The sequence below is a fragment of the Lycorma delicatula genome, chromosome 1 (genome assembly GCF_047948215.1).
Source record: "Lycorma delicatula isolate Av1 chromosome 1, ASM4794821v1, whole genome shotgun sequence".
NCBI classification, from domain to species: Eukaryota; Metazoa; Arthropoda; class Insecta; order Hemiptera; family Fulgoridae; genus Lycorma; species Lycorma delicatula.
This window is the reverse complement of record NC_134455.1, coordinates 221,521,267-221,547,690: the sequence shown is the minus strand read 5'-3', so window position 1 is coordinate 221,547,690 and position 26,424 is coordinate 221,521,267. Positions and strand designations below refer to the sequence as shown.

Below are 26,424 nucleotides of genomic sequence, written 5' to 3'. Positions count from 1 at the left end.
AGTCCATCCGGATAGGGGGTTAAATTTCCGTACCATGCGGATTCCTTACAAAGGTGTTTGCGAGGCCATTATGTTGTGCGCTGCGCCCGTCTGGCTCATCGTATGCGGTACCAATGTTATAGGGATATTCTATTACGAGCCCAGCGTCTTCTTTTATTAGCGGTTGTCGGCGGTTACAGGACTGTCTCGCGAGAGGCAGTAACTGTGATCGCAAGCATCAAACCTGTGGATATTTCGGCTACGGAACGTAGCCAGCGGTATGTTGCAAAGAAGGAAGGCCTTCTTACTTCAGGGCGTATGCGTGAGATCGAAGACCAAGGTTTTGACTCTTGGCAAGATAGGTGGAACGATTCTTCAACAGGTAGTTATACGCATGGTATATTCCCCAATGTTAGAGAGTTGCGAGCGGTTAGCTGGGTATCCCCCAATCGGCACACGACGCAGTCCCTCTACGGACATGGTGCCTTTAGGGATAAATTGGCTAGGTTTAGGTTGGTCGATTCCGGCTTCTGTCCGGACTGTAGGGTTGATGACACCGTGGACCATGTCCTACACATATGTCCCCGGTACAAAGCTGAGCGAACCAGAGTTACTAGGGAACTCGAGAGAGTAAACTCTGTTTTGGATCTACGAGTCAACTGGAGGACTCGTAGAGAGTGGACAATAGTTGCTGGCATCCTTCGCTTCCTCGCCCTGAGCAGGACTGCCGAAGGGATTTAGTAGGTGATAGAAACCTGGGTGGCTAGGGACCGCCTGGGCAGTTGACTGGCCGAAGGTAAGGTAGGCCGTTAAGGCAGCGTGCCTCGGTTAGAACTAATTGGTGTTATTTTGTTGGAATAAAGCTGTCGGCGGAGTTGCGGCCGCTGCCAACGGGCATTGTTATCCTTGTCCCGGGGGGTGCGGTCGCGCTTCGACGAGGGCATTTTGTGAGCTGACGACACTGTCGGCGGGGCGTCTCTGGGTGCCGCTTCGGTGGTATGCAGCGGCGTTTCGACGGCGGTTTACGAAAGATGGTGAATGTCAACGCGGGACTCCGCGATGGAGCTGTGTGGAAGTAGGCGTTTATTCTCCTCTTCCGGGCAGACCGGAGCGGAGTCAGTTAGGAAACTCATTTCGAGTAATAAGCTGGGTTCATAAGGGAACTAGGACTAAATTTCGCTGTGTTAAAACTTTTTAGTGGGAAAGTTTTGTTATAATGGTTGTTTTGCTCAGATCTGAGACATTCGATAAATTGGCTCTTTAAAAGTTAGTGCTAGGCGCGGGGTCTTCATTCCGCGGTTAGACTTCTAGCTTAGTTCCTGAGGGCGACGTGGTAGCTGCAGGTGTCCGTTGTCTTCTTTCTGAAGGCATAAACCTAAAGCTACTATCGGGGTGAATTTTACCGATGCAGATGTGCCTCGGGGCATCTGCATCGTTGGCATCTCTGCGGGGCCTGAACCGAAAGCTGTGGTGCGCAATCAGTTTGAGGGCGAGAAGATGTCCTCCGTTAAAGCCACTACTGGCTAGGAACGGAGGGGGTGGTGTAGCGACCGGACACGCTACGAGGTGTGGGATCTTCTCCCCTCGGAGGGGAATCGAGATGCCGTTAAAATTAATTAATAGTCTCATTATTCCTTGCTGGTAAATCTCGCCATATCTTCTCACCGCTGCTAAACCGATTATCGGGTATTCGGTATACTGTAGCTTTGTAATAGTTCACGTAATTTAGCTTCCGTTTTTAGTATTTGATTTAAATACTTTAAAGTTATTAAATTCCGCCTTTTTATTCTGTGAAGTTTGCCATTTTGTTCGAATTCCCTCCAGACGTCGCTATATATTCTTCTGCATGCTCGTGGGCTACCACTCTCGTCCCTCTCAATTACCTACACATTCATTAACAGTGCTTCCTCTTTATTTGGGATTATAAGTGCCAGCGTCACTGTCTGAACCGAAGCCGTAGATCGTCTTTGGACAAACGTGTTTGGGTTGTTCCTTCTTTTTCTGATTTATTAAACCGTGTCGGAAAAAGGCTTTCTGTTTTTTTAACTTTTGCCAGAATAGGTGATTACCATCTGACGTCGGGGATTTCTCTTCACTTTTATACCCTTTTATACTCTTATACGCTTTTAAAAAACGAAATGTTAAAAAACGTTTCGTTTTTTTCAGGTTACATGCTTGGCCTTCGCCTCTAATTTATCGTATTTTAATAACACTGTATGGCCTTGTTTCGTGTACTCTAGGAAATATTGAAATAATTCATTCCTAATCTTCGTAACGCTGATGGAGGATCCTCTTTTATCATAATATTTTGCTAGTTATCTGAAGATTTTAAAGTTTTCTTATACGTTAAAATTTAATTTATCAGCATAAGTATCTAAATACTATCGGATATGGAGTATTTTCTTTACTAGAGTTAATTTTATAGAAGTAGTTTATATTGATTAACCGAGAACTTATTTTTAGATAAACAAAAAGGGCATTCATTGATTTCCCTAAGCCAAATCAGTAAATTAAATTTTAGCCTTTGTACCTCTTTTCTTATAGCAGTTTCAATTCTGGTGTTTATTTTAGTTGCATCTTCCTTAACCATTTTTAAGTTTTGAATGCTATTTTGAATTTCACACGTGGATTCCAAATTATCCAGTTTTTAATTTTTTTTTTTTAAATTTGTTTCTCATCTAATTTGTTTCCATAAATAATAAATGAACTAATCAAATAACGTTGAAATTATGTACAAGTTAAAAACTATAATACAACTTTAAATTATTATCAGTTTGGTTTGATGTTTCGCGCTATCAGTCTAAATAGAAAAAAAAATACAAAAAATTATTAATATGCTCACAAGAAACCCTATCAAAGATGATAATACTGTTAACTTCCACAGGCTTTGATATGGACGCTAGTACTAAAACATTGAGCTTTAGTTGCTCTTATAAATATCTCGACTCTACTGGTTCTTTTGCAAAAACAAGAACGCAATGAGTTTAGAAACTCTTTCATCATACACACTTACTCTCGAAATTTCCCAAAAATTGTGTTCTGTGACACTTCCAACTAAGTAAATGTACAGAGAACAGAGAGAACGATGTCAGTTACCCAGGCTGTGAACATAATTCTCATAATAAAATGTATTATCAAAAATCGTCTTTACTCACCCTGATTGATGTTCTTTAAGCATTCAGTCTCGAATACTTATAGTATAATTTTAGATATACTTGTCGATATTTTGAGTAGAATCCTACGGGTAATGTAAGAATCTCCTGTTGCAATGAATCCTAATGTCACTACCGTTCTTTTCTTGCTCAGGGATTGTCTCTAAAAGATCTGTTTGTCTTTCCAAATTTCTGGTCATATGAATATACATATTATATTGTTATACGTTAAAGTTAAATATTAACAAATAACGAAAATTTGTATATAATATAAATGGATCTTTAATGTACATATGTATCCGGAAAATTTTTCGTTAATATATTACTAAATATGATGACGCAAACATAAACCGTGCAACAGAAAAGTTGCATCCGGAAGACGAAAGTGAGATAGGATAGTGTAACAGTTAATCGAAATGGATAGATTGTTCAGTAAATTGGAATGTTGGTTGCCATTGTGTCTGCCTGTCCTTCAAACGGCCGTTGGTAGTTCTTTGTCTTATAGTATTGTTGCATCAACCTTTTATAAAATATAGTACATTATTACTTAAAGCATTATTATTTTATTTTATTTTATTTTATCTTTTTTTTTTATTTTGTAGCTTATCTAATAATTAAGAAATATTTTTAATTCTTGCTTGCTACTATTTATTGTTTGTTGATTTTTTATTGAAATTTCAACGAGTTGTTTATTTCATCAAAGTGGGTAAAACTTTAGTCTATTGTGATTAATATATAAGAATTATAATATAATAAACGACTCTTATGTTGATATGGTGGGTTTTTTCAATCTGTTGAAGAGGTGTATGGGAGGTTGTCTCAAATTACACATTTTTCTTTTATTTTTTGAATGAACCTAGATTTAAATTCATTGTTTAGATTGAAAAAAAGTCTTTATATTTGTGTGAAGGCGTTCTTTCTCATCAATTTACGTATATAACAGCCATTTATTTGTTTATACAAAACAAAAAAAGCGAGATGAATTAAACTTTTAAATACTAATATCAAATACATGCAAATAATATGTGATATGTTTTAACATTTTTTTGAAGCTATCATATAACTAACATTCGTCACATCCGTTGAAAAGATAACTCTGGTGTTAACGATATTAATGTGATCTTTTGAAGCATTTTGAAACACATTTCTATGTTTTTAAAACCTCTTTTAAAAAACTTTATTATGATATTATATTTATTTGGTTTTTGTATTCTTACTTGGAATGTATTTATGCGGACATCGAGAGTTGGATCTATTCTAGTTTTTGAGTTCGAAGAAAGTGGTAGTTATAATTTTTAGAAGAGAGAGTTTACACATACACACACACACACACACTTTCCCTGTAGTTTTCCCTGTTCTTCAACAATTTTTAATTTTTTCAATTTATTTAAAGTTTCATTCATGCTATCCTGAATAAAATCATACTGTATATTTTGTTTATTTTATATTTATATATAAACTGCCGATCTCCATGACGGAGTGGTAACGTCTCTGCCTTTCATCCGGAGGTCCCAGGTGCGAATCCTGGTAAGGCATGGCATTTTTCATACGCTAAAAAATTCCATTTTCCTTATCTCACGCATAAGCTTTAAGCTTATTTGGCGATATCAAGCAAAAAAAAAAAAAATATATGATCCAGTTATAAATTAGATTTATTTGTTTAGACATTTCGATTATTGTTTATTTTTAATGATAATAAATTTTATACCATTACTTTTCACCCAAGATAAGATAAATTATTAGTAAATTAAAGTAGCTGTAAGGCTCTAAAAGGAGTGTGTATATTACCTACTTTCACAAGTAGAATTTTAGTCATATTGTTACTAATCCAGAAGCTTTACTAGATGTGAATATTTAGGAATTAAACTGACAGTTAATGTCACGGTCAGCGGTACGCAAGGCTTCGTTGTTTACGCTTTTTCTTTCGACCGCTTTTCAACGAATGTTGCTGCAAGTACCTGTCAGAAATGCTGACTACAGATCGGCTGTTAGCCTAAAATTTGTTTAATTGGAACCTATAAAGCTAGACAAAAAGTACCAATTAACCGGCTGGGCTCTCAGTGCTGGTAAATGGTTAATGAAATCTTGGTAATAAATCCAATTTGTTTAGAAGATTTAACTTTTTACTTTACTTTTTTTTTATAGTTCGGCTCAAACATGTCCTTGGAATTTCCACACCGCAGTTGTCAAAGTTGACCGTGCACTGTTGTGTAATTACGTCGTTTATAAATTGTGAACAGATAAATAATTCAAATTAATCTTTGATTTGTAAATTTTCAGTTTCATTGTTTTAACCCTTTTTGGTGTTTATGACAAGGTTTCTGGTGGTAATTTTCTGCTTGATTGAAGATTTGGACGTAAAAAATATTATTGAATAATTCACGTGATATGTTTATGTTTTATTTGAAAGTTTTTATGTTATTTCTTGTAGATACAAAGGTTGTAAAAATTTATTCTGATAAAAATTACCGGTATATCGAATAAAATGACAGGTCTTTCTTTTTAAACTGCATGCGTTTTGAAAGTTATTGTCCTTTGTTTTTAAACTATTATTATTATTAGGTCTTATGCCCTCGTAAATATGGCTAACTGTAATTTTGAAAGATGTATCACGAAAAGTTTACGTGAAGAAAATATTTCCTTTCTTCCGGTTACGTTTGAAAATCTACGTTACAGTTTATAAAATTTATTTAATTAGTATTTCTGTGGTTACTAGTATTGTTCTCGATTTATCTGGTTTTTTATTCGGAGCTCTCATTTAAACCTCAATGCAGTGATCGGCTGATAAAAAAGTGCGTCGATAAAATTTATGTTTCGTATCTCAGAAAGTAATTTACTTTTTCTCTCGACGTGGTCATATTCGCTGAAGTTAATGCTATGTGTTTTTTCAGTCCAGTAATTTATTAATTTAAAAATCCTGCTTGTGGATCGAGTATACATTAAGAAAAAAACCATTTAACTGAAGATGTAAATTAGATCAATTAACTTTTTCTATATATATATATATATATATATACACACATATGTACATATTTGTATGCTATACGTTTATTACGCAAGTAAAAAAAAAAAATATTACGTTCCATTCTTTCCCACTTTTAAAAGCAACACTAGAATTATTAGAATAAATTCTGTATTTACTGGAATTAGGCTGTATGAACCAGAACTGTTCGGTGTTATTCTTCTAATGGGTTAACTGGAATTGTTAGGTTGTGCTCAATTCCTTTTATTCGTTGGAGATGTTAATAATATTAATTTTATAACCGAGTGTATCTTATGATTTAGTTGCGGTTTTTCATTCGTCACTATTTTATTGTCGATCTAATAAAGCTGTATATTTTCATGTATTGTTTCGAAGATAAATCTAATTAAATGATATATGAAGTACATTAATTATTAATTAGCTGAGAACGATCGGTTAGTTGAGCTAGTTGAATTCATGTTTGTTTCTGATGATGAGATATTCGTTAATTATCGGTAAGTATCGTACTTAAGAGACGGGTGGGAGCACAACCGTCTGTAAAAAGAGTTACACAGTTAACATTGTTGGAGTAGTTTAGGCGCTGTGCCGCTAGATCTAGTCTCAACTTGACGTTCCGCCAGTCCACGTTGTAATAGAACTGTAAATAGTATCTGACTGTTTAAAATGGCAGTACCGTGATCTCATTTTGAATGAATTTTTGCCGTTCTATTTCGGGTTTTTTTTTAGGAGATATATAAATATATATATTCCACATAATTTTATATTTTCTTTTGTAAGTATTATTATTTTAATATTTAGTATTAATTTTTATGTATGTAGTAATCGTCTTGGACGCACGTGAGTTATCCGCGTGGTGAGAGTATTTGTATTACCATTTATTTAATCAGTAGAAACAGTGAATTGAATAAAAAATGTACTTAATAGCTTATGCGGTTTAAAATTTATGAAATAACATATATTTGTTTAGTCTTTTTGTTGATCGATACTAATTTAAAGCGTGAAATTGTTTTAACCGGTATTTCTTTGTTGTATTGAATTATTTGGGTATATCTTGTTTAGTTCCCACAAAAAAGAAAATTTAGAGATTTTCGGTGTTACATTTTGCTATTATTTTTTCGCTTAGATGCTAAGGGGCTTATTTTTTCTGTACTGTTAGTTTGTGTCTTAGTTAGGACTAATTTTCAAAGATTACCCTTTGTATGAATTACTTAGGTAACATAATCGTCTATAAATATAAATCGCCTACGATTATCACATGTCTTTTATTTATTATAGGTCATAATTTTCCCTTTTTTTTACTATAACGATTGGAAGTTTCTGAATTCCAAAAATAATTTTGTCTGTTGTGTTATTTTGATTATATAGATGATTATAATGCGGGCCGAATAATGAAACATTCGGTTCATATTAGCCACGGTTTAGTACGCACGTAATTATCATTTATTGGTTACTGTATTTTTTGTATTAGGAAAAAACAGTATAGTAATTACGTAAATAAGATACGTTGATAATGTTTCGAGTTGAGATTAACATATTGTTTTAATATAAACTTTTGAATAGAATAGTAATAAAATATTGTATTTGTAGTGTTGCAGTCTAATGATAAAAATAAGTTATTAGCATCTTTTTGAAAATTATCGTCGTAGTTAAGATACTTTTCTATTGTTAAACACAGTTGTAAAGCTTCATTGTTCCTGATTTTCTTATGGTTGTGTCTTTAAAAGATTTTTATATATCGTTTAAAAAGTGTAAAAATAGTTATTAATCGCGATTACGTTTTGTTACGGTTTATTAAAAATAAGCTAGACATTGAATTATCAAATTGAATATGACTGAATATTTCTTTGTAGTAACAGAAGTACAGTTACGCAGTCTCGAAATTGAGAAACAGCCTATAAGTTTTCGTAAATTTTAAATGATTTTTTCGTATTTCCGGTGCGCCTTCATTATTAATAAAATATTGTAATTACGTAAGAAGGGTTTAATTCACGTGCTAAATGAAACTGTTAATCTTTTCCTTTTTTAACTGGTCAGTAACCTTTATATCTATGCCTAGACTAGAAATAGGCTAACCACAAGGGATTTCTAACCAGACCGGTCGGTATCAGCTTGCCTTGTGGAGGGAAATAAGATCTTGAAAAGATGTTATTTACTTTTTTTTTTTTTTTTTAATAAATTTTCTCTAAATTTATTTTTAATGCCATTTTAGTTTATAAGTATTAACGAAGTAAGTTTGAATTTCACTTGATTCCTTATACGCAGTTTTTTTTTTGTATTTCATAAAGTTTTTGATGTATTCATTCAAAATATAGGATCTTCTTTGATTTTACTAAGGGCAGTTTCTCTTTGCATGATTATGGAAATGATCTTTTGTAAGCCTAACTTCTCTTCAGAATTTCATTATTTTGTTTTATGTAGTTTCTATAAATTATGACATTTTGTTGTTGTTATTATTTGCCCAGTAATAGTTTGTTATTTTTGTTTACTCGGAAAAAATCTCTCTTCCGTTTCTCTTAATGTTTCTGATTTGATTTGTATTTTTTTCTTTTTTAATAGAAGAATTAGTTAATTAAAGAAAAAGAAGTTAATAATAGTTTAGTATTGTTGATGATCGTTATAATCTTTTTATTCTATCGACGACTTTATAATTTAAATAGTCGTAATTAGTAATTTTTTTTCCATTTTTCGAGCTGCTATTGCTGGAAATGAACACACCGTTAGGGATAGATACCGGAATTGCGAAAAGATTTTGTGATGCATATTATTTATTATAGGTTGCTTTTATCGATTTATTTTCGTCTTTTAATTTATTTACTAAACCTTCAGAAAATTGCGTTCGCAGTTTAGCGGATCTTATTTTATGTAGTCGATTAAATTAATTGAGAGTCTTGTAAATTCAATTAAACGAAACGTTATCTTTGATCAGGCTGTTTCCGAATAGAAAAAACTGCAAATACTTGGTAGTAAGTCTTAAGTCTACTTAAGATTTTGTTGTACTAGATCGAAACATTTTATTCACTAGATGTCAGGGGTTCTGGAACGAAGCAAAATGTCTGTTTAAAAATTCGATGTCTAAATCAATGATAACCGGAATAAAAATCGTGAGATTTTATTCCTAAAAGCCTTACCGTAATTAGTACTTTGATATAGCCTTTCTTTGATTTAACAACGTTACAAGTAAGTTAATTTTCAACTAATTCACGTTTACCCAAGCCGTAAAATAAACAGCGAAAAGTAATTTCTGGTCGAATACAAAATTGAAATCTCGGTGTTATAAAACCATGATATCACTTATCGGGTCGTTATTCATTTTTTCTGATTGTATGCCCGTTTTTTTAAATAATTGTTTATTTTACCGATAAAAATTAAGTTCTTTTTTCTTTATTTACAGTAGATCGATAAACTAGTATTAGTTATATTTAACAGTTATATGAATGAACAGTAACATTATCTTTACATAACTGTACAGACACCGTTTAGGTACTGTATAGACGAGTCCTTTTTCTTATGTTTAACTTATAAAATCCTGCGGTTTTACTGAAAAATGATGAGTAATTTTTGCTACTTATTTTAGACAATTCTTTTCAACTACGTGAAAATTACCAGCTCTGTTCATTTTTTCTTATAGAAAAGCCCTGTCATATTTGGTAGTAGTGGATTTAAAATTTAAACAATCTGAGGGCCTTGAATATTTTTAAGTAATCGAAATAGTATTTCAATTGAATATTCGAAAATAAATCCAATAATAACGGTGAAATTTCTGGTTTACAGAATTTCCTAATATGATTTGTCTATTAGTTGCATAATATCGGTCCAGTAGTAGACTAGTTTTCCTTATTACCTATGTTTTATTGCCGATTTTAACCTTTACCTTTTGTTATACGGATGGGTTTTGATGTACAGTCAGATCTTTTCATAGACTGTCGAATGGAATCTTTTGGTGTAGAGTGTTTAATTAACTTTTAATATTTTTATTCACAGAAGATTATATAATTAAAAATAATAACTTCCTTTTGAAGGCGACCCACCTTTTTTTGATTTTTCTTCGTGCATTGTACTTTGTACGCTCTCATGCTTGCATGTATTAATATTTGAACATACATTTTGTATATATATATGCTTTTATTACTTACATAGTTGAATTACATTATAACTATGAACTACATTAAAACTACGATTGAATTACATTAAATAACTAATTTTCTCTAATGTGTTAATAATTCAAGTACTTTATTATTATTTGCTTTGTTTTAACTCACAATATTTTTAAAAATTTTTTTTCATGTTTTCTTCAATTCTTGCACCCTTAATTTAACATACTCCTGACATTGCCGATTGATGAAATTTTGCACAGTTACTAAGTTCGGGTGACAATACAATATTCCACCATTTCTTTTGCAAACATCCCCCTGTATGGGTGTAAATTAAGGAAGCGGGTTTAAAAAATTTCAAAACTGCTATGTGGGGTTTTAAATCCAAATTAACTAATTAAACTAATTAAATTAGTAATTAAAGTCATGTAATGTACGATAATTTTGTTATTGTATGACTAAAAAGTATAGAGCAACCTTTTAGAAATCTTTAAAAATTTTTGTAATATTACTATGAATTTAAGTCACCAAAGGAACAACATAATAGCTATCCCATTCATATAATTTGACACCTTGCAAGTTTTCATTCTTATGAAAAAAAAAGGCGTTTCCTTTAAATACAAATGACCTGAAACCATCTCAAGCTGTTAAATATTTGGTTTGATTCTATAAATCAGGATGAAACATTATTAAAAAAAATTTGTATTTCATCGGTTAAATGCAGCATGAATGCATAAAATCATAATGACAACACTTTGATTGCTAGACTGTGAATACTGGTGTTCTTTGTTGGTTGGGTTTCAATTAACTAACCACATGTCTCATGTGTGATGGGCCACAGTCTGTCCAAGACTACAAATTTAATGGTACGTTTACAAGCCAGACTGTGCAGAGTTGCCTTTGCATCTCTGCAGAGTACTGTAGGCATCATGTCACATTGCTGTTACTCTGTAACCTGGTATACATACATAAATAAATAAACAGAATTTTAGTCCCACCTTGTGTAAGATTCCTACCTCAGAATTGTTTCATATTAACAAGACACATTATTTACATGTTTAATAACAAATTATAGCCAGGTTTCTATGTTGCTTGCATATACTGTCTGAAATTTTATGTAAAAAATGTTACATCACATTGAATATTATAATATTAATAATATTATAATATTATTTTCAGCAAATTCCTGATGCTGAGTATATATAAAAAATTTTGACTAAAATTTCATTGAATGACCAAAAACCACACTTTTAAAAACAATCTTTAGATCCAACTCAAGTGAATTTTTAAAACATATACATTTTCAGTTTTTTCTTAATTTAATGAATACTACTAACATTGATTGTAACTGCCATTTTGTTTCATAAGATATCCTAATCATTGATATTTTCAATATGAATATTTTTACAAAGTGTACATATATATATATATATATATATATATATAAAATATTTAAAGTATTATTGCACAGAAAATATTATTATACATTCTTATGAAAGATTAGGTTCCATAAGTGCGTAACAATTGTAGATGACCTGACATTAGTCACAAGGTAATTCTAAGAATAGCAGAGCCATCATCAAGAATAACAAGCATCCCATGCCAGATTTACTAAGAAACGTGAGGACTGAAATGTTTCCTGTTGTCTTTTTCACAGAGTCAAACATATAAGCATGCTAAGCCCACTGAAAAAATTTAACTAATATTGGCTGACAGTAGACTTTCCACTATGTTCAATACAGGAATTGGCTGAATAGTTAACATTACTGCTCTCAAAGATAGCTACTGTAACTGGTGTTCTTGCACCTTGCTATCTTTACATGCATTACAGTTGTAAAAAGAGACTGGGACATATCGTGTAATGCTACATGTAAATGTGTCCCATTCTATTTTGAAACACTGGATTATTTGCAGTACTTCACCTCAATAAGGAATATTCATGTGCTTACATAGTACGTAATATTAGCATTTTTTTATTACATAAGAACTAAAAAAAAATTTAACGAAGGAACAAAATTAAAAATTTTGTTTAACAATGTTTAATGTAACATAGTAACGAGTGTACTTCAATTAAACTTTGCTTAAGAACTAAAAACTTAATAAAGTTCAACCTAACAAAGCCTACATGTTAGTAGGTTACATGAAAAAAAGAGCTTTTGTAATTAAATATAGAAAACAAAAGCCACATAAAAGGAAAATACGTACGTAGACAATTTAATATCTAAGTCTAGTTTACAGGAAATAAGAAACAAAACTAATTGAAAAAGCTTTAAATCACCTAATAACACTTGAAAAAGAAAACACTTATATGTTCAAAACAAGGTTTTAAAACTAAGGGAAATAATAAATCAAAAACATTTAAAAAATCAAAAGAAATTTTGTAAAAAAATAACTAAGAAACAACCTTAAAGTATTTCATAAATAAAAGAAAGACAGCAATTTAAAAAAAGCTTAAAAAAACTAAAAACCAAAGAAGAAAAGTAACAAAAAGAAAACTTAAACCAGTTGACACTACTGTAATATATGGATAAAGGTATTTATAAATAAAACGAAAACTAACATAATATAAGTAAAAGAGAAGGAAAAACAGAAATGGTAAAACCATAATGATATAGTGATGGGATGTAGGGCCCCCATCACAAAATTATCATATTTTTTTATTTTTATGTATTTATTTACGAGTTGTAAATAAATAACTTTTCTTCTAATTAATTAAATTAAAATAAAAAAAAACAGATGTCATAAATAATGAAAAGCCTACGTAGATAATTAAAATATCAAAGTAATAAGGTAATAAGAAATGAAACTAATCAAAAAAGGTTTAAAATCAGTTAATTAACAACATTTAAGAAAAAGAAAGCGCTTCTTAATCACTCAAAGCAAGGTTTTAAAATTAACAGAAACAAGAAAATGGACTTAGTAAATAAATAATAGTAATAAATAAATATTTATTTAGAACCAAAACGACTTTATAAAAAGTGAACTAGGAAACAACCTTAGATTAAAATATTTCATAAATAAAATAGAGGCAGCAATTAAAAAAGTACTAAACGAAAACAAACATAGTATAAGTAAAACATAAATTGTAGAAACGTAATGGTAGTGGAGGGGTGGGATTAAATGACATGGAGTGGAGGGCCCCCTGCTAAAAATTAAGTTAAGTTTAAAATTAAATTATTGTAAATAAATATGAAAATGTTAAAATCGTTTTAAACTTCAGTACTTTTATGACTGCTTATTCTTAAATTACATATAATAAAACTAATTTACACCTAAGGTAAATACAATTTTTATTTTTATTTTTTATAATCTTAAAAAACAAAAATTATTTGTATTTTTTGTGTGACTTTTTACATCAATCATCTAGATTAAGTTCTGATTTTGTAACCAAGTTGGAGCATATACTATTGAAATCTTATACAAATGTTACTAGAGAATTTGGTGTAAAATCTTCCTTGCAATGTAATCAGAAATGCCTGTTGATGTGTGAAATTGTGTAGACCACATAAGATTTTTCTGTAGTCCTGTATGGGACTATAGCAAAGTCCTGTAACATTTTCTCACTCCTGCAATATTTTCTGGTATTAGTACACTTTTAACCGTTCCAGTTCTTCTGTTATGTGAACTGTGTTTCTTCAAAGTCTTCTACTCATCTTTTTATTGCACAGGCAAAAGGCATCGGATCATGTTGATGAATATTAAAATGGTTTTTTACAATTTTGCTCTGCGTTCTGTTTTATAATGTTTTTCTTCGTGTTAAGTATTGTAGTTAAATTTGTCATTAATTTAATTTTTTATTGTTTTAGACATTTCTATAAGCGGCTAATTTTTTTTTTTTTTGAATGTTGTAATTAATAGTATAATAATTTAATAAAATGTAAAAATTAAAATTCTTGCCTCTTAAAGTTCTGTATTTATTTTATTATTATGTTTAAAATGCCATTTTTTAATTAATTTATTAGACTTTTAATTTAATCGTTTTTAGTCCCTACATATTTTATTAAATTTCTGTATTTAATTCAACATTGTGTTGTATACAGTTTACATTATAAATCACACCGCAATATATTCCAGTTTTTAATGGTATGTGTGTATCGATTTATTATTTTTGTTACGGGTAATACTGGTTTTCTATATCATTAACTTTTAATTTATTTTTATCCCATATTATGGTGATATCTAAAAAGTGAAATGTATATTTAATTGTGTTCAATATTTTTATGAAAACGATTTACTTTTTTAAATTGCTTTCTGTTCGTTATTTTGTCATCGACATGCCTAATCCGTGGATTTTATACGAGTAGTTATGGCATTTATTATAGCTATTACGTTTTCCATATTTATAAAATCACTTCCGACATTGTGCTACATCATTGTTTTAAGCCTTCTTGTAAATAGTTGTTACAGTGAATTATAAAATAATTTTTATTTATGGAGAATTAAAAAAAAATTAAGTTAATAATCGTTGATTTGGGTTTTATTATTTTCACATTTTTTTTTTTTTAATATGGTGTTTATAGTGTCTTTTGCTGAGATTTTTATGTAAATAATTTTAATATCATAGGAAACCAAAATGTCCTTGCGATTTATTTCTATTTGTGATAATAAATTGTGGTGATGTTAGGTAATAATAAATAATTATTGTTTATAATCAAAGTACTATAGAGTAATGAAAGCATGAGAAAATCAATTGTTATAAAAAATGTGAAAATTCAATTAAAAAAGAAAAATACAAAACCAATGAATAAGGACGAATGGAAACATTTTTAATTTAAAAAAAAATGTTTTATAAAAAACGAAAACAAAAAGATCGGGCATTGATAAATAATTAGTATTTCATATACCAATAAACTTAAATCTGTGTAATGTTATTGAATTAAGCTTGGGGTATTGTAACTGTTAACCTTTTTCACGCTTGTGTTCTTGATCGCTACGACTTAAGATTAATTTAAAAAAAAGAGATACATTTAGTTTCTTTACTTCTATATCATCCCAAAAAGGTACGGTGAAATCTAGTTCTAATTCGGTAACGGTAGACAATGTTAAAGACTCATTCTTTGTAGCTTTACTACATTTTGGTTAATAAAAGTAACTTGAGCTATTATTAATAATTTTTTGTGTAACTCGATTAAACGTCGGTAACGTTTTCAGAAAAATATGATTTCACGCCCTTTTTTGTTTTTGTTGTACGCATTTTCCGAGCTCTACATTTCGACTAAATAATTACGTAAACTATGGATTTTTTCCGTTACCCGTATCAAATTTCAAGATTTTTTGTGATTATTTCGGCCGTAGTAGAATTTTAAAAACCAATCCAGTAATGTCCAGTATGTGCAATAATTCTATCGGAAGTGTTCCTTTTAACATTATAGTTGTGGCGGCGGCGGCGGCGGCAGCATTAATGATTTATTTCAGAAATCCAATGTTACCATTTTTAATTTTGAAGAAAAAATTTTGATATTTGTGCATGCGCTCTTATGTTTACACGTCTTCCGCGTAGGATTAGCTTTAATATCACCGGTCAACATAAAATTTGGAACTGAAAAGGGAGTAGGTGTTCTGTATAGTAATTTATAAGTTGAATCTTAATATGTATTCCGAAACAACCCATCACGTAACGTACTTCAGGTACAACCTTTTAAATTTATTTGTTCCATCATTCGTGGAACAAACAATATAGATAACTTTGTACATCTGTATGTATTTTATCACATCTTACTTATATATTGATGCGTGCTGCAGACCTATCTTTGATAATAACAGTCTAACGATGTAATTTCATGTCAGGCCAGACATGTATACACATGTCAAGTAATGAGTAATTCAACGTGATGAAATTTTCTTCAGTGCGAGTTCCGCGCTTTGTTTGACTTTCTGTGTTCTTTAGAGGTTTTATCATTCACATTATAAAAATTGTTTCATAAGTGATGCCATAAATTTAGTGAAAAATTTTTATGACAGAACAACTTTTGTTATTATTACGTTGAACATCAGGATTTGCTATGTTGTGTGTGTGTATGTTTGTGTCAGTGCGCGTGCGTGCGTGTTTTATTGGACTCCATGGTGAAACAGTTTTATGAAAGTATTTTAAGTAATCAAGTATTTACAAATTAAAACAATTATTTTTGTAATTAAGTATTTCTGTAATATTTCAGTTTATTTTCATTCATTAAAAGGTTTTGAATGTTACAGTGAATAAAAATAGGGCTTGTAAAACTCTCCAAATATTTTTTGTTACGTTTGCAGAGAATTCAACACGAAAAGTCAACGAAAACCAGTATCGAATTTGCTGAAAACTGCTTACAAACATCATTTTGACTGTTCCTTGGTTTAAATGTATTTATTCCCCGTAATCCAAATTAATATATATATGTTAGGGGGATAATGTCTGAACTGGACATTGAATATGTTATTCATGATGGGAGTTCACTTATAGACTCATCAAAAAGAAGCTTAAAGGCAGTGTTCTTGCATAATTCGAATAAGTTTTCTTTTATACCGGTACCACATGCTGTAGGAATGAAAGAAAAATATGAACGTACGTCAAAAATTTTAAAAGCTATTAAGTATGATGAACACTTTTGGCCATTCATTGATGACCTGAAAGCGATAGGGCTTCTCGATCTCCAGATTGGCTTTAAAAAATATATCTGTTTCTTTTGTTGGTGGGATAGTCAGGCTACAGATAAACACGACGCAGTAAGAGACTGGCAAAAATGAAATCAGTGTACCCCAGGAAAGGAAAATGTTTTCACTATTCCTCTTATCGAAGCAGATCGTATTATTTTACCACTTCTACACGTAAAACTAGGCCTGATGAAGAATTTTGTAAAAAATCATTAGATAAAGATGGTGACGGCTTTAAATATTTAGCTGAGATTTTTTTCACAATTAAGTGAGGCCAAATTATAAGAGGGGTTATTCATCGGCCTCAAATAAGAAAATTAATTCCTGAAAATATATTTGACAGCGAACTGAGTCCTAAGGATCTATAGCAGCATTAACAAATATCGATCGTTGGAAACAAAAAACTGAAAACCGTGATAGCTTATAAATGAACTCTGAACAAATATATTTGCTAAAATATGTCGATTCATAATAAACTGTTTTCCATTGGAGTTATTATTTCTAGGATTTTTTCTCAAACATTATAAAAAAAAAAATGTGAAATGCCGCGACTTACCTCCATTATTGTTTACGTGCATAATAAATACATTCATCATTTAAATGCATGATTATATAAACGTGTATATAATATGTGAATTGCTTAATTTGAATAATTATTTTACTAGTAATTCCGTAGGTTCGGTATAATTAATCAGCTGAATGCTCCAATTCTAGTTAAGAAGTTACGTTTCAGTAATTTTCTGTTCTATACCTTGTTTGTTGAAATTCACCGTAGGTAATTCTCGTGTAAAGACAAGTGTCGGTAGAATAATAGAAGGCTTCATATTTTATGCTTTGTAATTGTAAGTAGTGAAGATAATATTATACTTAAAAAACCTACTCGCTTGAGTATTTATGTTATCTGTAAAAAAAAGAAAAAGAAAAAAACAAGAAAAATAGCGTACTAAACGATTTTATATAATGTACTTTTCCTTACATCAATAAAGCAAAGTTTCTGTTTTTGTTGTTTAAAATCGTACGGTTTATTTTATGGAATCGGGAAATTTTTATAAATGTAACTTTTCTCAGCAAATGTATCCGATACGTCCTATACCTTTGATTTCTGGCGTAGCGTTCGGAGATTTTTATGTCATCGAACTCATTTAAATATTTCGCCAGCTAAGTTAATGAGACGTTATGGTAGTCGTTATTATATTTTTATTTGCTAATTGACCGTACTGATCTAAAAATAATTGTGTAAAATCGTTAGCTTCAGTTATCGTTAGGTTTCTGTTATAAAAAGCGATTCTTTCTAAAGACAATTGTAAAATTGACTTCTCTGGAATTGGTATTAGCGAATTTTAATGATCTCTTAAGGTCATGGTCTATTAGTGTAGCAGGCTGTTAGTAACCGAGTACAGATATGGATTTTAAACTCGCGTTTAAATTTAAAACTTCAAAATTCGATATTACTTGGATTATTCACTACCGAAAATTTTACTCTTTCACTCGGTGTTTGATTTTACACTCGGTTTTATAAAGAAGCGTGGAACGGATTATTACTCAAAATGTGGAGGACTGAACATAGTAATTCATTAAATAATTTTTACGTTTGATAATTATCGCGTAATGAAAAAGGTTTTCTGTAAATGTTATTATCTCAGTTATTTGTTTTTACACTCTTATTACATACGAAACAGAAGAATATTGTGAACTGTTGAACACTCGAAATGTAATCGGATTATTATAATAAACTACCACTCTAAAAACCTGTAATAATTTCGTAAATCGACATTTACATAACAATCTTGGGTCGATTAACTTTAACTTCTTTGTAATTGTAAGTAGTGAAGATAATATTATACTTAAAAAACCATCTTTCTTCTATATGAGATATTTTTCTTTCAGATTTTGAATTCCGGTTTCAAAACCCGCTTGTTTTGTTAGTTTAAATAGGTATTTTTTTAGGGCCGTGGCACGACTTGGCTAAGTTCATAGTTATGGTCGTGGCAAATTTTAATGAATATTTTGTATAAGTTGTTAAAAAAAATTTTTCGTTAATTTTTTTTATTTATATAAGATTAGATGTTTTAAGGTGTATCTCAGAAACCGAGCTTACTACGAGGAAAGAAACACGATTGTCAGCTGAAAATTTCGTATGTCGGATAGCGATATTTCTTTAGGAAAGAAATTAATCTTTTAAGTTATTTAATTTACTCATATGGTAAATTGGGGTGTGAAATTCGGTTTTGAATGTTATTACCGCAGTCACCTATTAGCTCAGTTTGCCCTTAATTTTACCTTGTGCTAAACCCCCTACACGTTTTTGATTATATTTTACTTTTACTCGGTTTAGTTATACAAGAATCAGTGTATATTTAAATCACCAAATTTGTAAATATTTTTGTTTTGACATTAATGTGAAAATAATTATTGAGATTAAATAATATTGTGAAATTAATTATTGTGAAAATAATTATTGAGTAAAAGTAGGGCCTATCTGGTATTTAAAAAAATATATATATAACCCAGGTTTAGTTTTAATTATTTTAGTTCCAGAAAAATTTACATCTATTCGCGTTTTTTTAATATCGGACTTTGTATTATTTATTAGATTAAGAAAAAAAATGTCAGTCGTGTTAATTGAACGTGCACCTCATTAGTTTGTATTCACTTACTGATAAGCGATTCGTTATATTTGTGACAGATACATTTATTTAACTTCGTTAAATATTATTTTGCGGAAAGTTTTTGGTTCTGAAGTATTATTATGTCGTTCGTAAAATCTATAACCTAATATAATTGTGAAACCTTTTCCTCGTGCTAGCTAAATGTGATTGTACTTATTATGATGTAGACCAATCGGTTAATAGAATTAATTTGATTTACGTAAAAATACAGAAAATATATCCATTATTTTTTATAAATAAATTTATTTTTAAACTTAATTGAACGAATTTATTTTATTATAATGAACTGAAATGTACTTCCTCATAGTTAATTTACATCGTTATATTTATCATTCATTTTGTTAAGTTTTTTACTTAATCGCACCTCATTAAAATTTTTTCGCGATTAGGAGAATTTTGGTGCGATAAGAAAAACAAACAGAATATTAATGGAAAACAAATAAAGTAAAATGTCGGGTTTTTTAAACTGTCTTTTTATCGTCGGAATGATATTGTCGCGGTTCGATCAGGATATTGAGAGGTTGACAATTTAGAATGTTTTTATAATTACAGTCTATTGGTTTAAAATGTTCATAATCACAGACAAATTAATAACAATGGTGATAAATGTTATAATGATAATAATAAGTGACAATAATAAAACAATTAATAAAAAAAAGTAGTTAATACACAAATAATAATACTGTAATTACAACCACAATAATAGTAATAAACGATAATAATGTTACATGTCAATAACAACAAATCAAACCATCAATACATAACATAATAAAAACAGTAAGCATGACATAAAAGCAGAGCGTAATCAAAAAAGAATAACAATCAAAATATTACACATCAAATAGTGATAAATGTCATTAGTAAATAATAAATACGCATGACCCACAAGACAGAGTTAAAATAAATAATCGTTCCGAATTTATTCCAGTTAGATAAGTAGAAAACTAGACCCATTAACAAAAAAAAAAAAACCGCTATTTTTAACCCTTTTTAACCACTAGTGTCTTGTATTCACAAACAAATCGTGTGTTGTTCACTTGCAAATACCTTTGCTATTTCCCCTTACAGTTTATGAATGAAGTTCATTGCATTATTTCTTTCACTTATACACTTACAGTTTTATTGTAATTCACCGATAGTATTTCTTGGTTACTGGAATTACTCGTGGTGTCATCTTACTCGTATCGAACTGGAACTGTAAAGCTCTCGCTTGACCGACTTAGTAACTTCTCGCAGAACAACTGATTTTCAGCTGATCTTCCAGAGCTATTTATAGTGCTAGTCTCTTTAGCTGTCAGATCGTACCCAAGTCGAAGCGTGAGAACAGTTGACCGAGGCTTTTGTAACAATGAATTTTAAACCTGGTCTCTTCTCACCGTACAACAGGTGTTCATTGTGTGACAGCGGGCAGTAAAACAAAGGACGATTGTTAAACGGGCCTATTCTTTACAAAAAGGGTTCTTTTTGTCCCTTTTTGGATTCCTCCAATTATTGTAATTTCTATTACTTTCGTAATAATTGGTAATAATCCGTTACTCAGACCGCTATACCGTTTTTGTTACAATATCTTTGCCTTTTATTTGTGATTTTAATTTCATAGCTGTAGAGCTATGCTGCAAAAATGAAAGTAATGGTAATCAGTCAAAAAATGGGGTTTGGGTTTTTTGTGTTTATCGACGTTTCATGACGTAGGGACTCCCAGAAAACAAAAAAAAAAGTGGAGATAATGTTCGTACGTACATACGTACGTTTGTTGCCGTGTTTGAAGCTTAGTAATTTTTGACTGGATAAACCGATTTTGATGAAATTTTGTACAGAGACTGCGTGTGTATGGAGTAGTTTGTTGGTAAAGTTTTGAGGTCAATATTTCTAAGATTAGATAGTTTTTTGGGATCAGTATTCAAAATATTGCTAACATAATCCCACTTTATATTAAGTTCAGTACATGCGTGCGTATTTATCTTACAAATTTCGAAAAAATTTCCCCAAATTCCCCCTTTCCCAAAAATCAAGAAAACTATCGTTTTATTTTTGCATATTTTTTAACCGATTTTTTTGTCTTCGTTGGCATATTAGTAGTGCAAGTAATTCTCCCAAAAAATACTTTGCGGGCAATTTTGGTGATGGGGGAACCGACCGTAGTTAAAAAATATTGATTTTTAATGTTTGAAGATTTTTTTTTGTTTTTGTTTCTTTAAACTAATAATATTACCGTACAATTTCATTATAATTCACCCCATCCACAAAAAATAAATCTTGGGTAACATTTTATTAGTTGTACATTTTCCAGTGGAATTAGTTTTAGTTTCTTCCATTTAACATAGTAAACGTAGAGAAATAAAAAAAAAATTCCTTTGGACGTGATTTTTAAGGTGGGATAGCAAACAAATACAAATTTTTTGAATTAAAGTTTTTTTTGGTGTACTTAAACATACAGTGACAATTTTAAAATTGAATAATAAATTGCCTCACCCCAAAAAATTAACTTTTCCCAAAAAAGAACAGTAGAATTTGATGTATAATTATTTTTCCACCATATAAGAATAAAAATCAGTGCTAGGAAACTTTGTTGTTAGCTTTTTTAAATTATTTTCAATTATCCCTTTTTCTGATAAAAAAAAACCTTTCGTGTTTGCATTATTCTGTGATAAAATAAGTTTTACTACATATAAAACCGATGAAAGTTTATAATTTCATTTAAATTGTTAGGAAAGTTGGTGAAGGTTCTTTTAACATTACAGTTTCGCACATTTCCTTTTTGGGGTTAAAAAATTCACTTAGGTTATTACACTTAACTTGTTGAGACATGATATTTCTGACACGTATTTATAAGTTACGTGTAATAACCTAGTTTGGTTGCCGAATTCATTTGGTGGCCACCGTTAAATAATTGTTGAACGATCTGCTTTTATTCTTTCTTTAAGCTTTCGTTCCTACGAGTTAATATTTTCATTTGATTAGTTCGATGGGTTTCTCCATGTCTTTCTTTTCTATTCCTATTCCTTCTAAATTCTACATCCTCAATGATCATTTTCATATTTCTAATAGTTGTCCCCGTTAGAAATTTTATCCCGTTATACTTCGTGTTGTGCAACTAAATTAACTATCAGCCGGACTTTCCGGCTGATTGTTTTTAAAAAGCGTCTGCAGAAATTTCTCTCTTCTGTTCGCCTTTAAAGTTGTTCATTTCGACTCCTTATCTACTTTTTTAAGTTTCTTCTGTAGTATAGCTTATCAATAGCTTCTATTCTTCATTTTAATGGTTTTCTTATAGTCGATATTTCACTACTGCAAAGTAATATTCCGTATACATGTTTCTTTCTTTTCTAAAATTACGTCGGATACTAATAAATTTGTTAGTAAAAAATACCAAATCGCTCGTGCCGACCGGATTACTTAATCTAAAAGCGCCTGAATCCTATAATTTTAATTATTTCATTCATTTATTTCAATCTTAGACAAAGAATAACAAGAACAGGGAATGTTGTAATGTTATCTGATACCTGTTCTAATCTTTATATTTTCGCTCACTTTTGGATGTCTTTCACACTTCATTAATTATTCAATTTGTAATTTTACTTCTTAAATCTGTTACTTTGACAAATTTTATTTCTGTCTTTGAGGAAAACTTCATACTTTTCCTTTTTCATTTCATTAGTGTTTGTCTATTGTAGTATAGCTTTAAATTGATGTTATTCTCTAGTAATTAATCCATATAGTTCATTACTTATAACTCTTTCTTATTTTTATCAAAAAATAACACCTTTCGCCAATTTTATTTTCGTTCTTTTTTGTATCACTGAACTGTGATTCCAGCCTAAAAATTTTCTTTTAATTTTGTTATTACTTCTACTGTTTACAAATTAAAAAGTAAACAAAAAGTAAAATAAGTTTTAAATTCGATAAAAAATATTGTTACGTTGTTATCCTGGTTTAATGTGTAAATAATAAACTTACTGTACATTTGAACCCTGTTTTTTTCTTAAAATCTAAACATTTTTTCTCCATCTCGCTTTAATAGATGTGCTTTTTTGAAAATTGTGAATAAATACAGTCAGTATTTTTGTTTTACTTTCAGACTGTCTTAAGTTAATCTGAACGCTAAAATTACTGATGGTCTATAATGATTTTTTACAATGTTCTACATTTTCTCTCGTTCTATTCGTATAAATATTTGCGATTTAGAAGCACGAAATATAAACAACTTATAATCCCGGAATTCTCATGTTATTGTACCTGGTGCACGTAGTGCGTATTGAATACGTAGAGTATTCTCTTGGTACTGTAGGCTCATCTCTGGTATTATTACATTTCGGCTTCATTTTCTCAAAATACCTATATCCTGTTGGTATATTACTTGTAATCTATTAATAGAAGTAATATACTTGTAATCTATTCTATTGTAGAAGTACAATACCACCTTTCTTTGTCGATCGATTAGTTTTTCAGTTTCGATTGTATTTTTGCATGTACATCTGTTAAGTTTCCTTCCTTCATTGATTTTTGCGTGTCTATTTTTATAGAGTTCATCCGTTAGTTCTTGTGTATTTTTTTGGTTACATTGGGTGTTCTACAGTTAACCGTTCATCAGAAATTACCTTCCCTACATTTCCTTTTTCTACAGGTCTTATTTTTGGTGAAACTTAGCGGTTTATCGTGTATGAATTTTAAAATGACTACTAGTTAATGAACAAAAGTGCGAATGCGCTTTTGTTCTTACTTAGGGTAATCTAGAATCTCCGTCCGTTTTATCATCTTGTATTACTACTTAGTACTTAATTACTTGTTTTACTTCATTTACTAGTTTGTATATCTTATCTATCTTTCAAAGGTGTCAATATCATCTCTTGTTTTTCAAATCTTGAAATGGTGTTTGATAACCGAAGTTTTGTACTTAGAATTCACGTATCTGAGCTATTTTATTTATTTATTCTTTCTGTAGTAACTACAGGCCTACCTCCGATTATAATTATCTTATACCTTTTTATTGCGATAAAAAATTAATTCTGTAGCGTGAGAAAAATGCCAGACATGTCCGGAATTTGAAACCATAATTTTATGTAGTATTGCAAATATCGCACTTTATACAATGTTATACTATTGTCTAACGAATGAGTACGTACTTAAGTAAGGTGTACTTGCTCGCACTGACATTATTGTCTCTAATTTGCGTCTTCTTACGATCTCCACGCACATTAACCGTACTGTCTGTAAAGGTATGGTAATTAGAGTTGTAATTTTTAAGGGTATAAGAATATTTTGATACCTTATTCATATAATTGAGCACTTTTTTTTTTTAATAGAATTCAAAAGAGATAGTAATTATTATGAGGTCGTATGCGATATGAGCACACTATCATTGCTTTTCTTAATCTATTATATCAAACTACACGGTCAATTCTTTCTTGTTTGATAACCGATATTCATCCGTGTTTTATTATGGAACGTCATGCACTATTTATTCGGATATTTGATCTGACCTATTTGAAATTTAGTCTCTAAACATAACATTTGTTTAGTCTCTAACATTTTGATTTGTTTGAGCTAGACAAGTACTGATGTTATCAGAATCGGAGTTGTAGCGTTATTGTCTAAAAATAATGGGCGCCTCTTGTAAACGTATTGTTACAGGAGTTTTACACAATTATGGAAGTTATTCTTATTCGGTGTCAGGATCATTCCTTTATATTTTATAATTTTATAATTCAGATTTAGAATGTTTATTTCCTAAATTTGTGGCAAAATCAGAGTCCTTACCTTTCGAACTGTCCGGTACGATTCATTATAAATTAAAGAAAAATTATCTTTCTCAACTCCTTGATTAACAATCCGTTATTATCACGGCTAGTACAATAAAATATATTTTTTGTTGTCACGACTCAGAACAACGTAAAACGAAATAATTATCTTAAACATATTACAAAACTATTTATTATTCTATTTGGATGTTACAGATCCAAATCGGCTTCGAAAAACTTTCAGTTTTTAGTTTTTTAATTTAATCGTGGGATATTTGTTGCAAAATAAAATTAGGTTTTCAATAGATTTAAATTTTACATTAATAAGCAGAATTTAAATATGTAAAAAAATTTTTTTTTAAGTACCTAACGTATTGACTCAAGTTATTTTTAAGTTTTAAAGGTTTGTAAAAGATATATTATTTTTCGAATATTTTCATGTATTATTTTGTTTCTTCAGGTTTCGCTATATTTTCGTTAACTTAGAAAATTACCATATTTTAAAATTAATTATTACTTTTAACGTCAGTGTACATCTTGTTTAAATTAACTTACATTAAGTTTACATTAGTAAACTTACTTTGTTGGTGAATTCCTTTTTAGTTCGCTGTGAAGGAATAGAGTTAAGAAGCACCCTATTTTTTTCTATCGTTTCAAGGTCGCATTCTTTTACTAAACCCTGTGTAATGAAGGCCTCGACTACCTGACTGGTGTTGGAACAAGATCTGCTGCCTTCTTTTAATATCGGCTTTTTGAATTGATCATTCAAGCGTTAATTCGTGTTAACAGAATCGATATTATTTTTGTGGCATTACCTTACAGAAAGTAGTTTATAAAAATAGTTGAAGCCTTGTAACGTTAAATGATGACCACTACGATTAAAACAGGTAATTCTGATTTAAATTATTTTTGGAAAGAATTATTTTTCTGAGAATGTTGTATCAGTTTTTACGTTATTATCTTGGTATTGGAATTGTATTAGATGTTTTCTAAGCAGAACAACTATCTTTTGTAAAAGGTTATCATGCTGTTATTCACTTTTCTGGGATTGTATTTAGGTAAACATTTTTGTTTGGTGCTAATTTATGAATTATTTGGTATGTATGTAAATGTGTACTGGTCTATTAAGTTTAGTAGCTAATTATAAGCTAAGTTTAGTAGCTGTTTAATTTAGTACCGTTATGT

At 30.2% G+C, this 26,424-nt stretch overlaps 1 protein-coding gene across 2 annotated transcripts in view; it reads left to right on the top strand.

Moving 5' to 3' along the window:
- LOC142328932 (influenza virus NS1A-binding protein homolog) overlaps positions 1–26,424 on the top strand; it is a 184,077-nt gene that overhangs the window by 37,143 nt on the left and 120,510 nt on the right. The window contains exon 1 of one of the 2 annotated variants that reach the window (XM_075373118.1): positions 6,718–6,886. The exons of the other annotated variant lie outside the window; for it this stretch is intronic. The gene's annotated coding sequence lies outside the window, so the exon portion shown is untranslated. Of the gene's footprint in view, positions 1–6,717; positions 6,887–26,424 lie in introns of those variants that run through there. 2 annotated transcript variants of the gene reach the window in all.